General features: G+C 39.6%; 1 non-coding gene across 1 annotated transcript; it reads left to right on the top strand.

The window, feature by feature from the left end:
• The first annotated feature begins 10,992 nt into the window (after positions 1–10,992).
• On the top strand, positions 10,993–11,098 carry LOC142519948 (small nucleolar RNA R71). The gene has a single exon (XR_012813832.1). It is a non-coding gene; the product is annotated as a small nucleolar RNA R71 (small nucleolar RNA).
• The last annotated feature ends 470 nt before the right edge of the window (positions 11,099–11,568 follow it).

The raw sequence follows: 11,568 nt of genomic DNA, 5'->3' as shown, positions 1-11,568 counted from the left end.
TTTAAATGTTTATGAATTTTTATGATGTTAAAATGTTTATTTCAAACGTTTAAGGATTTTTATGATGAAATGATAAAAGTTAAAAGATATGTGGCATGCTTGTTTTTAAAAGAAAATGATATTAAATGCATGATTTTTATAAAGTGATGAAAATGTAAAATATTGGAGGAGGTGAAGTAATTGTCACTATTGAGGATATGAGGATATGAAAGGGGATATCGTGAGGGAAAAAGCCCCAGAGAGAGCCCATTTATGGGAGAAGGCCCCAGAGAGAGCCTGACGATCGTATTTTCATTCGATGAGGATAGACCAAGGTTCAGTTGATGGGTGAGAGTGTCGCTGATGTCCCCGCTGCCTAGTACTGTGGTTACATGTAGATGGATCCATCGACTTTTTGAGGATGAGGAAAGTCACAGTTAACGATCTGAATTCAATTAAAAAAAAAGTTATATGTTCATGATGAAAGGATATATGTTATGAGTTGAGGAAAAAGAAAAATGTTGAGGTTCATGTTATGCATGTCATGGAAATGTTATTTTTACGTAAAAGTATTTTCACTGTTGTTTATGGTTTTATACATATTATTTGTTATAAATATTAGGGTGTGTTGAGTTTTAGACTCACTAGGTGTGATGGATACAGGTGAGTTTGATGGAGGTCTTGATGGTTGAATTGACTGTACTAAAGGTTCACAAAGCCCGAGGACCAGCGTTTCTACTTTTCCGCACTTATGATATAAGTTTATGATTTACGTTAAAAGATTTTAAAAACTATTTATTTATGATTTTGAGTGGTTTTTGAGAGGTTTAGTATGGACTATACTTTTCAAATTTATTGCTTTTTAGGTTTGGTAAATGTTTGACGATTTTACGATTGGACTATTTCCTTTGAATTTCAAATACTAGTTGGTGGTTTTATTTTAAAAATGGTGCAAAAAATATTTTATATATTTTGTAAGGGTTCGATCGAAATCATGAGAGGTTTTCTTTAAAAAAATTCTAGTAATTTTTAAGAAAACGATTAACAAACGTTTCAGTTGGTATCAGAGCAGAGATTCTATAAAGGGTTGTGTCACCATCAGCGCCGGAAAGATCAGTCGTCAAGCCTCAATTTGTAAGTTTTTCATGCTTTATATGATTTAATAGGATGTTACCTCCATGATTAAACGAATAATATTTTTACGTCACATGTTTACTAGCTTTTTGAGTATATATGCTTTGTATGCTTAAATTGCTAAAATGAATAAGGATATATTGCATGATTAGAAAACTTATATTTAAATACATTTTGGTTGCGTTAGAATCTGGAAAACATTCAAATAAAATGCTCCTATACCTCAAGGACCGCAAAAGCCCCAGGGTCAAGTCAAGAAGCAAGGACAACAAAAGCCACAAAATCCTGGAGCACCAAAGCCTGCTGAGAGGCAACTATGCAAGGAGTGCAATTGCTTACATCTTGGCAAATGTTAATGGGGGATATTCAAGTGCTTCTATTGCAAGGAGGATGGACACAAGGCTGATGATTGCCCGAAGAGAAAAGCACCTACTCTAGAAAGAGCATATGTTATACATGCTGAAGAAGCAGAGGAGGAGCCAGATACTACACTCATCACGGGTAACCTAGTCATTTAACATTTTTATATTGATTTTAATTGCATGAAATGTTAAATTGGTTATTAGAATTGAATTGGGATCAAGATTAACCTAGTGGAAATTAGGTTGCATGCTCTACCTTAGTTGGAAATTAAGATATGATTTTAGAAACCATATAAATGATATTTATTTTGAGCCTTTTTTTATGTACATGATGAAATAATTCCAAATAAAAAGTTTTTAGGGCCAAATTTTAAAGAAAAATCATAATCAAGAGCTGATTAAGTGATCGAGCAAAACTTGCACTGTATAACTCTTGGTCAAAATTAATAATATTCAAGCTCGAAAAAATCGCAAGCGCACGATGTTAAGTTATAATATAATGTACTAGAGGACGAGTATCGTTCCACTTGAGACTGTATTTGACAATTATTATTTTCAGTTATTCAATCTTTAACAACGAAATTAATTTGAATGATTTTTTATTACTACTAAAATTAAAAAACACTTAAAGATAAAATTCAAGAATTAAATGACGAGATATAAAATCTAGAATGGTTACTTAAAATTCAATGAGAAATGAATTTGTTGGGAATTTCAGTTAACCTACCCCTCGTTATTTACTTAATTCATTCGATAGTGATCTACGCTTCTGACAGGATTTCCTATTCAATTAAACATGCCCTCTTGAGCTATGCCAAAGTAACTCTACTCAATGAATTATTAAATTTATTTAATTATTTATCAAGAGTGAATCACATATTTATCTATGAAAGCCCCTAGTTTTCGCCCTACTGGATTATGACTTTCGGCGCGTATCCAATTTCATATGTCTATGTAAATTGTAAATCCACGGACTATACTACTCGTTCTTATCACGGGTTATTCTCTCGAACTCACTCACAATATAAGATCGTTATTAAAGTTAGTTACGCTCTAACAACACGATAAAACAATAGCATATTCAAGAATAAATCAACAATCAACACGTGAATTAATTAAATCAAAGTTCGGGGTAGGATCCCCTTAAATCCCAACAAATATGTAAGTTAGCTACTCGAATTCATAGTAAAAATGAACACCACAATGTTTAAACGATAAATTCTAAATAAGAAATACTTGTCGTGGCGGAAAATGCGAAGAACGGTGCACAGAAATCTTCTAATCTTCAACTCCAAGCGCAAAAATCCTCTCCAAGGCTTGTGGTGGCTGCTGGATAATGTCTGAATACCCTTCAATTCGTCCAAAATCCCTTTCCATATCATCTCCATTCAGAAATAAGGGAAGAAATCGGCCGAGAATCTTTCCAAAAAATCAATTGTGCTCGGGCGGACATAAGTTTTCGCCTGGGTGGATAGCTTGCGCTAATCTTCTTTTATTTTTCAATCGACGCGCCCGGGCAGACATAATTTTGCGTCGGGGCGGATAGCTTTTGAAAAAAATCTTTTTTCCCACACCTTGCAGGCACCCGGGCAGACCAAAGTGTCGGCCTGGGCGGAGGTCTCTTGCAAATCGACCACTTTTCTTCAGTTAATTCACGAATTGCCTGCATTTTCACCCACGAGACCTATGAACAATAAGAAAACATAATATATGCCAAAATGTCACAAAATGCAAGCAATCTAAACGATATATGCAACACAATAAGACATCACATACTATGAAAAATACGTAAAATCCACCTATATCAACCCCCCGATACTAGCCTTTTGCTCGCCCTCGAGCAAAACAGGTGAAACGACAAAACGGAACATGACACAAACAGCTAGACAGTGAGTTCATGGTCCCAATTAGCCTTAGCGAAACTCAACATATTCCCTTGTCGATCAATGCAAAAGAACAACTCTTCGCACTTTCCTTGGTCTAGACATTGTTTCAAATAAAACCTGAACGTGTATGTGTGAGTCGTTAGTCCTAGCATCATATATGACAGAGGGATCCATTCTCAACCATTGTCAGATATTTAAATCAGCCTGTTAGTGTAAATCTTACTCTCCTCTATTCCTCTGCACTCAGTTACCACCAGCAGCCATCTTTTTTTTTTTTTTTGACTGAATTGGAATACAGTAATAAAAGGAATATATCAGAACATTTCATTTCAGATTCAAATCCATCTATTTTACATTTTTAGCCAGGAAAAGGATTTCATTCTTTTATTCGGCTCTCCAACGCCTTACATCTCCAACTTTAGCCAAGAATATGATTTCATTCCTTTATTTGGTTCCCCCACACCTTACATCTCTATCTTTCTCTTTTTTTAACGCTGCTGATAAATACCTCGATTCAAGAGAATATAGTCAAGCTTAATTCACACCTTCAAACATCTTTGTTCACCACTTTAGTTTTAAATTTTCACCATCTTATCATGAATGCTTCTAGTTCTAACATTCGTGCAAAGAGAATTCAGCATTTTAAATAAAACTTCATGTCTCTACCATAGTATGTGCTAAAGAAATGCGATTACACGACATACAGGGCATGTCTCATCATCTCATAATCATCCTGGCTAACAAGTACTACTTCAAACAGTGTCGGCTGACACACACCCAATGCAAAATGACTAGTACTAAATGCCAACGAATACAACCAACAAAGCACCAAGAGGACACACAAAACAACACCCATCTACCCCCCAATACTAAAGTCCAGCAGTGTCCCCAATGCAACAGACGATAGAAAAAGACAGACAGTGCAAAACAAAAATGGATGCAATATAACCTAATCATGCAACAGAAACATAAATAATAAAATGAACGAAACGAAATGCAAGAAATAAAATAAGGGAAATAAGTGACTCTCCTCTCACTGATCCTCCTCGTCGTGGGCCTCCAGGGGAATGACGCCAGCTTCCGGCTTTGGTGCATCGACGTAGTGAAACTGAAACGACGACTGGAAAGCTGGCATAGGTGGTGGCATAAGGGCCGGATCAATACCACTGTGGCTCAGGGATAAACCCAGCATGGCATCAGTAGCGGTCTGATATGTCTGGTTCACAGCCTGCCACGGTAACTGATGGTCAGCAAATGCAGCAAATTCATCCATCCGGTCCTGAAGAAGGTGACGTCGAGGTCGGGGAGCCGGTGGTGGGGGCTGCTGTGGCAGTGGATCAAAAGTCAAGCCGTCCCAAATAGGGCCAAACTGAGGGAAGCCTTCTGCCGTACTGCGGTGTTCTGTTGCCAGCTGGCATCATCAAGGGCCTTGGTTGATGGAAACCATTCATCATCATCCTGGAAAACGACCCGGCGCCAGCACACAGCTCGGTGATAATGTGGGGAAAGAATAATGCCACATTTGGATTGTGAATACTCAGCTGGATCTGTGAATAAATACTATTTCCCACATTGATTGGCATATGGGTCAGCAGTGTATAAAGCAATACCCCTTCTCCTTCTGTATGTCGCTAGTGTGCCCAACTGGCATCAATCGTGTGGCCAAAAATTTATACCACATCGCAGCCGGGACTAACAAATATTTCTCGGCGAACCTAGTGTACGATCCAGGTGTCTTCCACGGAGATCCCGGATAGCAGATTCTACGCATCATCAAGTCTAATTTGCGGTTTGCTGTCCATGCCGTTTTCACCGAATGATCCACAACGGGTGTCTCAAGCACCCTATTAGTCTCTACAGAACTATACTTCACCAGCTTCCCTCTCACAAATGCTTCATTGTCGTTCCACTCAGCCGCATTGGCATAAAATTCTCGCACGACTGGTGCCACCGCGGCTTGCAGTTGGGCACAAAATTTTTCCCATCCTCTATTTGAGATTTGATCTAGAATAAAAATTTGTTGCACAAGCTGAAAACCACGCTCACGAATCGGAGCTCGATGTATTTTTTCATGTTCATAGCGTTCTTTAGCGGCATTATTCACAAACGAATAGGAATTATGAGAGAATGACGAAGAAGCATCTTGACTTACCTAAGCTTTCTTTGGCGGCATCTTGGATGATTTGTGAAGAAAACAAGCTCGGAGTAGGAGGTTTATTGTCGGAATCCTGACTCGTCGGAATCCGGGAAAAGAGACGTCGGAGAAGCTCGTGCTCGGGGAAAATCGAGCATGGCTAAAGTTGGAAGAGATTGGAGGGTGACGACATTGCCAGAACTCAGTGGTGGCCGGAAAAATTCAGTAGCAGCCGGAGAAACGAAGTGGTGGCTGGAAAAACGAAGTGGTGGCCGAAAAACTCACACCTTGGTGCTAGGTGACGATGGTGACAAGAAATTTGACCTGAAAATGGCACAAAACTGGTTACTTGAGTGAGATTGAGGGAGGAGGCGGCGGAATTTCGAAGGGAAAGGGGTAGGATTTGAATGGGGGAAGAGAAGGAGGCTATGTTTTAAAATTTTCCGCAACCCGCTCGGGCGGACATAAGTTTCCGCCCTGGCGGATGGCGTGCGGCTTTCAAATTTTTTTCAAAATAAAAGGCGTGCACCGTTTTTTATTAATTTTTTGTAAAAGGGGCGTGCCCGGGTGGACATAAATGTGCGCCCGAGTGGAAGCTTCACAGTTTTAAAATCAAAAAAATTTTTCCCAGTTCGCCCGAGCGGACCAAAGGGTAGGCCCGGGCAAATTTCGTGCGCTGCCCTTTTTTAAAAAAAAAATAAGTAAAATAATGGAACTTAATTATAAAATCGATTTAAGTACAAGATAAAGGGAGGAGAGGTAGTTCTCAATTTATAGTCGAGAGCTTGATTGTCGGTCAGTTTTAGTTTGGGTTGTCTGGGAATCGAGTGATTCCAAGTTGTGGCTCAATTGTGCCACCCATATAGTGCTTCAGTCGTTGGGCATTGACCGTCCCATCCTTTCCATCTTGTAGTTCTACATCTCCCAATGCGTATACTTTAGAAATCACGAATGGACCAGATCATCACGACTTCAATTTTTCGGGAAACAGTCGCAACCGGGAGTTGTAGATCAGGACATTTTCACCTTCTTTGAATTCCCTTTCGATGATTCGCCTGTCATGAGCCCTCTTTGTCTTCTACTTGTATGATAATGCGAGATCGTATGCCAGATTTGAGAATTCTTCCAACTGATCCAATTGAAGTAGACGTCATTCACCTGCATCAAAAGTTTAGTGGTTTTGTTGCCCAGTATGCCAGATGCTCTAACTCTACAGGTAAATGACATGCTTTACCAAACAGTAGCCTATATGATGTAGTGCCTATAGGTGTTTTAAAAGCAGTCATATATGCCCAAAGAGCATCATCTAACCTTACAGACCAGTCTTTCCGACTGACACCTACCACTTTTTCCAAAATCTGCTTGATCTCTCGGTTAGACACTTCCACTTGAACACTCGTCTGTGGGTGATCGGGGGTAGAGATCTTATGTATGACACCATATTTGCTCAAACGTTTTTCAAATAGTTTGTTGCAAAAATGGGTACCACCATCACTAATGATTGCTCGTGGTGTTCCAAATATATTAAAAATATTTTTCTTTAAAAATTTCAGGACCACTTGAGCATCATTAGCGGCATATGCTTCTGCCTCTATCCACTTAGACACATAATCAACTGCAACCAAAATATATTTTTTCATGAACGAACTGGGAAAAGGTCCCATGAAGTCTATCCTCCACACATAAAAAACCTCACACTCAATGATATTGTTTAATGGTATTTCATGACGGTTAGAGATGTTACCTGTCCGCTGACATTTATCACAAGCAAGAACATAAGAACGAGCATCCTTAAATAAGGTCGGCCAATAGAAGTCACACTCAAGTACCTTAGATGTCGTCCTTGTTGGTCCAAAATGACCACCTACCTCACGATCGTGGCAATGGTTGAGAATTTGACCAAACTCTTCCTCTGCAACACACCTTCTAATCATGGAATCTGCACAAATCTTAACAAAAATGGTTCCTCCCAAAAATAATGCTTCACGTCAGAAAATAATTTCTTTCGTTTGTGAAACGAGAGATTGGATGGTGGTGTGACTGTGAGAAGAAAGTTAGCAAAGTTTGCATACCAAGGACAGTGTTTCACCTCAAATAACTGCTCATCAGGAAACCAATCATTAATGGAATGATTTACACGGTCATTACTCATAAACTCCAATCTAGACAAGTGATCCGCTACCACATTCTCAACACCCTTCTTATCCTTTATTTCTAAATCAAATTCTTGAACAATAAAATCCACCTAAGTAGGTGTGGTTTGGCATCTTTCTTAATAAGTAAATATTTCAGTGCAGAGTGGTCTATGAAAACAATGACTTTGGACAAAACAATATATGAATGAAATTTGTCAAGCGCAAATACTACTGCCAGTAATTCCTTTTCGGTTGTTGCATAGTTCAATTGAGCCTCATCTATGGTCTTACTTGCGTAGTAAATTGTATGAAATACCTTGTTTTGCCACTGGCCAAGCATAGCCCCCAACGCAGTATCACTGGCATCGCACATGATCTCGAAGGGTAGATCTCAATCTGGTGCCACCAAAACAGGAGATGTCACCAAGCGCTCCTTTAATTCCTCGTATGCCTGCTGAAAGTTGGAATTGAAATCAAACGGCACATCTTTCATAAGCAAGGAAGATAGAGGTTTGGCAATTTTAGAAAAATCTTTAATAAAACACCGATAAAAACCGACGTGACCTAGAAAACTTCTAACTCCCTTTATGGATGTCGGAGGTGGTAAGTCCTTGATGACTTCCACTTTAGCTTTCTCCACCTAAATCCCTTGTTCCTAAATCTTGTGACCTAGGACAATTCCCTCTTGTACCATGAAGTGGAACTTCTCCCAATTCAGCACCAGGTTCGTCTCCTCACATCTCATCAACACCACCTTCAAGTTCTGTAAACATTAATCAAAAGAAGAGCCAAATATCAAGAAGACATCCATAAATATTTCAAGGAAAGTTTCTATCATGTCATGAAATATAGCGGCCATGCATCGTTGAAAAGTGGCAGGGTCATTACACAAACAAAAGGGCATCCGTAAAAAGCAAAAGTTCCATAAAGACAAGTGAAAGTGGTTTTCTCTTGGTCTTCGAGCGCAATCATGATTTGGTTATACCCTGAATACCCATCCAAAAGACAATAAAACTCATGACCTGCTAACCTCTCAAGCATTTGATCAATGAAGGGAAGTGGAAAGTGATATTTACGGGTGGCATCATTCAATTTCCTATAATCGAGGCACACACGCCATCTCGTAACTATCCTAGTGGGTATTAATTCATTTTGTTCATTTGTGATAACAGTAATCCCACCCTTTTTCGGCACACATTGTACATGACACACCCATGCAGTATAAGATATAGGATAGATAATACATGCATCAAGGAGTTTGATAGTTTCTGCTTTTACTACATCTTGCATCTTAGGATTCAATCTTCTCTAAGGTTGCACAAGAGGTGAATACTTGTCTTCCATCAATATCTTGTGCATGCAGACTGATGGATTGATCCCTTTGATATCCGCTACCTTCCACGCAAATGAACTCTTGTGCGCTTTCAAAACTTTCAGCAGTTTGCCCTCCATCACATCTGTTAAATCAGAAGAAATAATCACATGAAGTTTATTATTCTCACCTAGATAGACGTATTTCAGATGTGGAGGCAATGGCTTGAGCTCAAGAGTTGGTGGCTCTTCTATGCTTGATTTTTGAGGGGTCCAGTCTCTCCGATCCCCCAGGTCCTCTAATCTCATCCTTATCGGCCTCTTCCATGGATGGTTGGCATTAAGGTATGCAACTATTTCAGCTTTTTGTTCATCTAATTCATCTTCTCTCAATTCAGTAGTGAGAGTGGCTTCCAAAGGGTCCTTAGTAGCATCCTGCAAATAGTTACACGCAAGCGAATCAAAAGCATCAATTGTAAAACAACTATCAGAATGTAGTGTGTGCTTAAGTGCGTTAAAGACGTCAAAATTAATCTCCTTTTCCCCACTCTTAATCTCAACTGCCCTTCTTGCACATCAATTAGGGCCTTGCCAGTTGCAAGGAATGGCCTCCCCAATATCAATGGCATCTCTATGTCCTCCTCCATGTCAAGCACCACAAAATCTGCAGGAAAAATAAATTTGTCCACTTTCACTAGCACATCCTCAATAACTCCTCGTGGATACTTGACAGATCGGTCTGCTAGCTGTAAAGACATCTTTGTTGGCTTAGGTTCTCCCAATCCAAGTTTCCTAAACACAGACAAAGTAATGAGGTTAATGCTTGCACCAAGATCACATAAGGCTTTATGAAAAACATCACCACCAATGATGCAAGGAATAGAAAAACTCCCTGGATCCTTAAGTTTCGGTGGGATCTTGTTTTGCACCAAAACAGAGCAATTTTCAGTTAGATTTACCGTCATGTGATCCTCTAATTTTCTCTTGTTTTCTAAGATGTCCATTAAAAAAATTAGCATAACTAGGAATTTGCATCAAAGTATCGGCAAAAAAAATATTGATATGCAATTTTTTAAATACCTCAAGAAACTTACCAAATTGTGCAAAAAGTTTTGCATTTTTCAATGCTGCAGGGAAAGGAGGAGGTATAAAAATTTTTGATTTTGCAGTGGGTGCTGGTATTGGTGTAGAGTTAGAAGGCTTACCTTTTGATTTCTCAGTCTGTTCATCCGGATTTGACTTTTTTCCTTTTCTCTAGACTCTAAAATTTTCCCACTCTTCAACTCGATGGCCTTCACATGCTCTTTTGGATTGGTCTCTGTGTTACTTGGCAAGGTGCCCGGCTCTCTACTTGCTATCATCTTAGCTAACTGCCCAATCTGATTCTCTAGCCCCTTTATCGATGCATCTTGGTTTTAGAGCCTAGTTTCAGTGGACAAGATAAACTTAGACATCATTTGCTCCAAATTAGACTTTTCTTCTCTAGGGGGGGGGGGGGGGGGGGGGGGTGAGATCTGTACATCGGTTGTTTTCCATACGGTTGTCCTCCATGTGGTCGATTCTTACTGTTTTGACCACCCTATGAGAAGTTGGGATGTTGTCTCCATCCAAGATTATATGTGTTCGAATACGGATCATTCCTTGGACGGTTTTGGACTCCCACTTGATTCACTAGTGCCTCTTCTTGCACATAAAAGGGATTGCCATCTTGACAGTCCTTCGCAAAGTGTTCACCTCCACACTTATCACAGAATATCTCTTGAAGACGCATAGCAGTGTCACCCATATTCAAGCCGTCCAATTTCCTGTTCAATACATCAAGTTGCACAATAATAGCTGAAAGGTTAGTTACCTGGTTAACTCTTGCACTTCTACGCTGGTTGTTCCTTTCATATTGAGGATGATAGCTACTAGCAGCCATCTCCTCCAACAACTCATATCTTTCTTCGGCATTTTTTCTCAATAGATTTCCACAAGAAGCAACATCTATCATAGTACGAGTAGGAGTAAGAAAGTCATAATAAAATGTTTGAACGACTAACCCAAGTGACAGTTCGTGATGAGGTCATCTTCGCAATAAATCCTTGAAACACTCACATGCCTCATATAAAGACTCTTACTCGAATTGAGCAAATGTGGTGATATCTGCCCGTAGCTTCATGGTCTTAGATGGAGGAAAGTATTTAATGAGAAATGCTTTCGCCATGTCCTCCCATGTGGTGATCGAACCATCAGGCAAACAAGTTAATCATGCTTTAGTTTTGTCACGTAAAGAGAAAGGAAATAAACGCCACCTAACAAAATAATCAGAAACTCCATTAATTTTAAAAGTATCACAAATTTCAAGAAAATATGCGATGTGCGTGTTTGGTCATCTAATGCAGATCCTCCAAACTGGACCGTATTCTGAATCATGTGAATTATAGCTGGCTTGATTTCAAAGTGGTTTGCCTGCACAATAGGCCTCACAATGCTGGGGCGTGCACCATCCAAAGAAGGCTGGGCATACTCTAGCATCGGTATGTTGCGTGGCACCTCAACATGTCTATCTTCATGATGTTCCTCCTCATGCTCGCGTTCGTGCCTCTCCATCAGTTCCTTCAGTCTCTGCTGGTGTCCTCTTCTGC

The sequence above is a fragment of the Primulina tabacum genome, chromosome 11 (genome assembly GCF_025594145.1).
Source record: "Primulina tabacum isolate GXHZ01 chromosome 11, ASM2559414v2, whole genome shotgun sequence".
NCBI lineage: Eukaryota > Viridiplantae > Streptophyta > Magnoliopsida > Lamiales > Gesneriaceae > Primulina > Primulina tabacum.
Note: the sequence above shows the minus strand (reverse complement) of the source record. Positions and strands in the feature narration are given on the sequence as shown.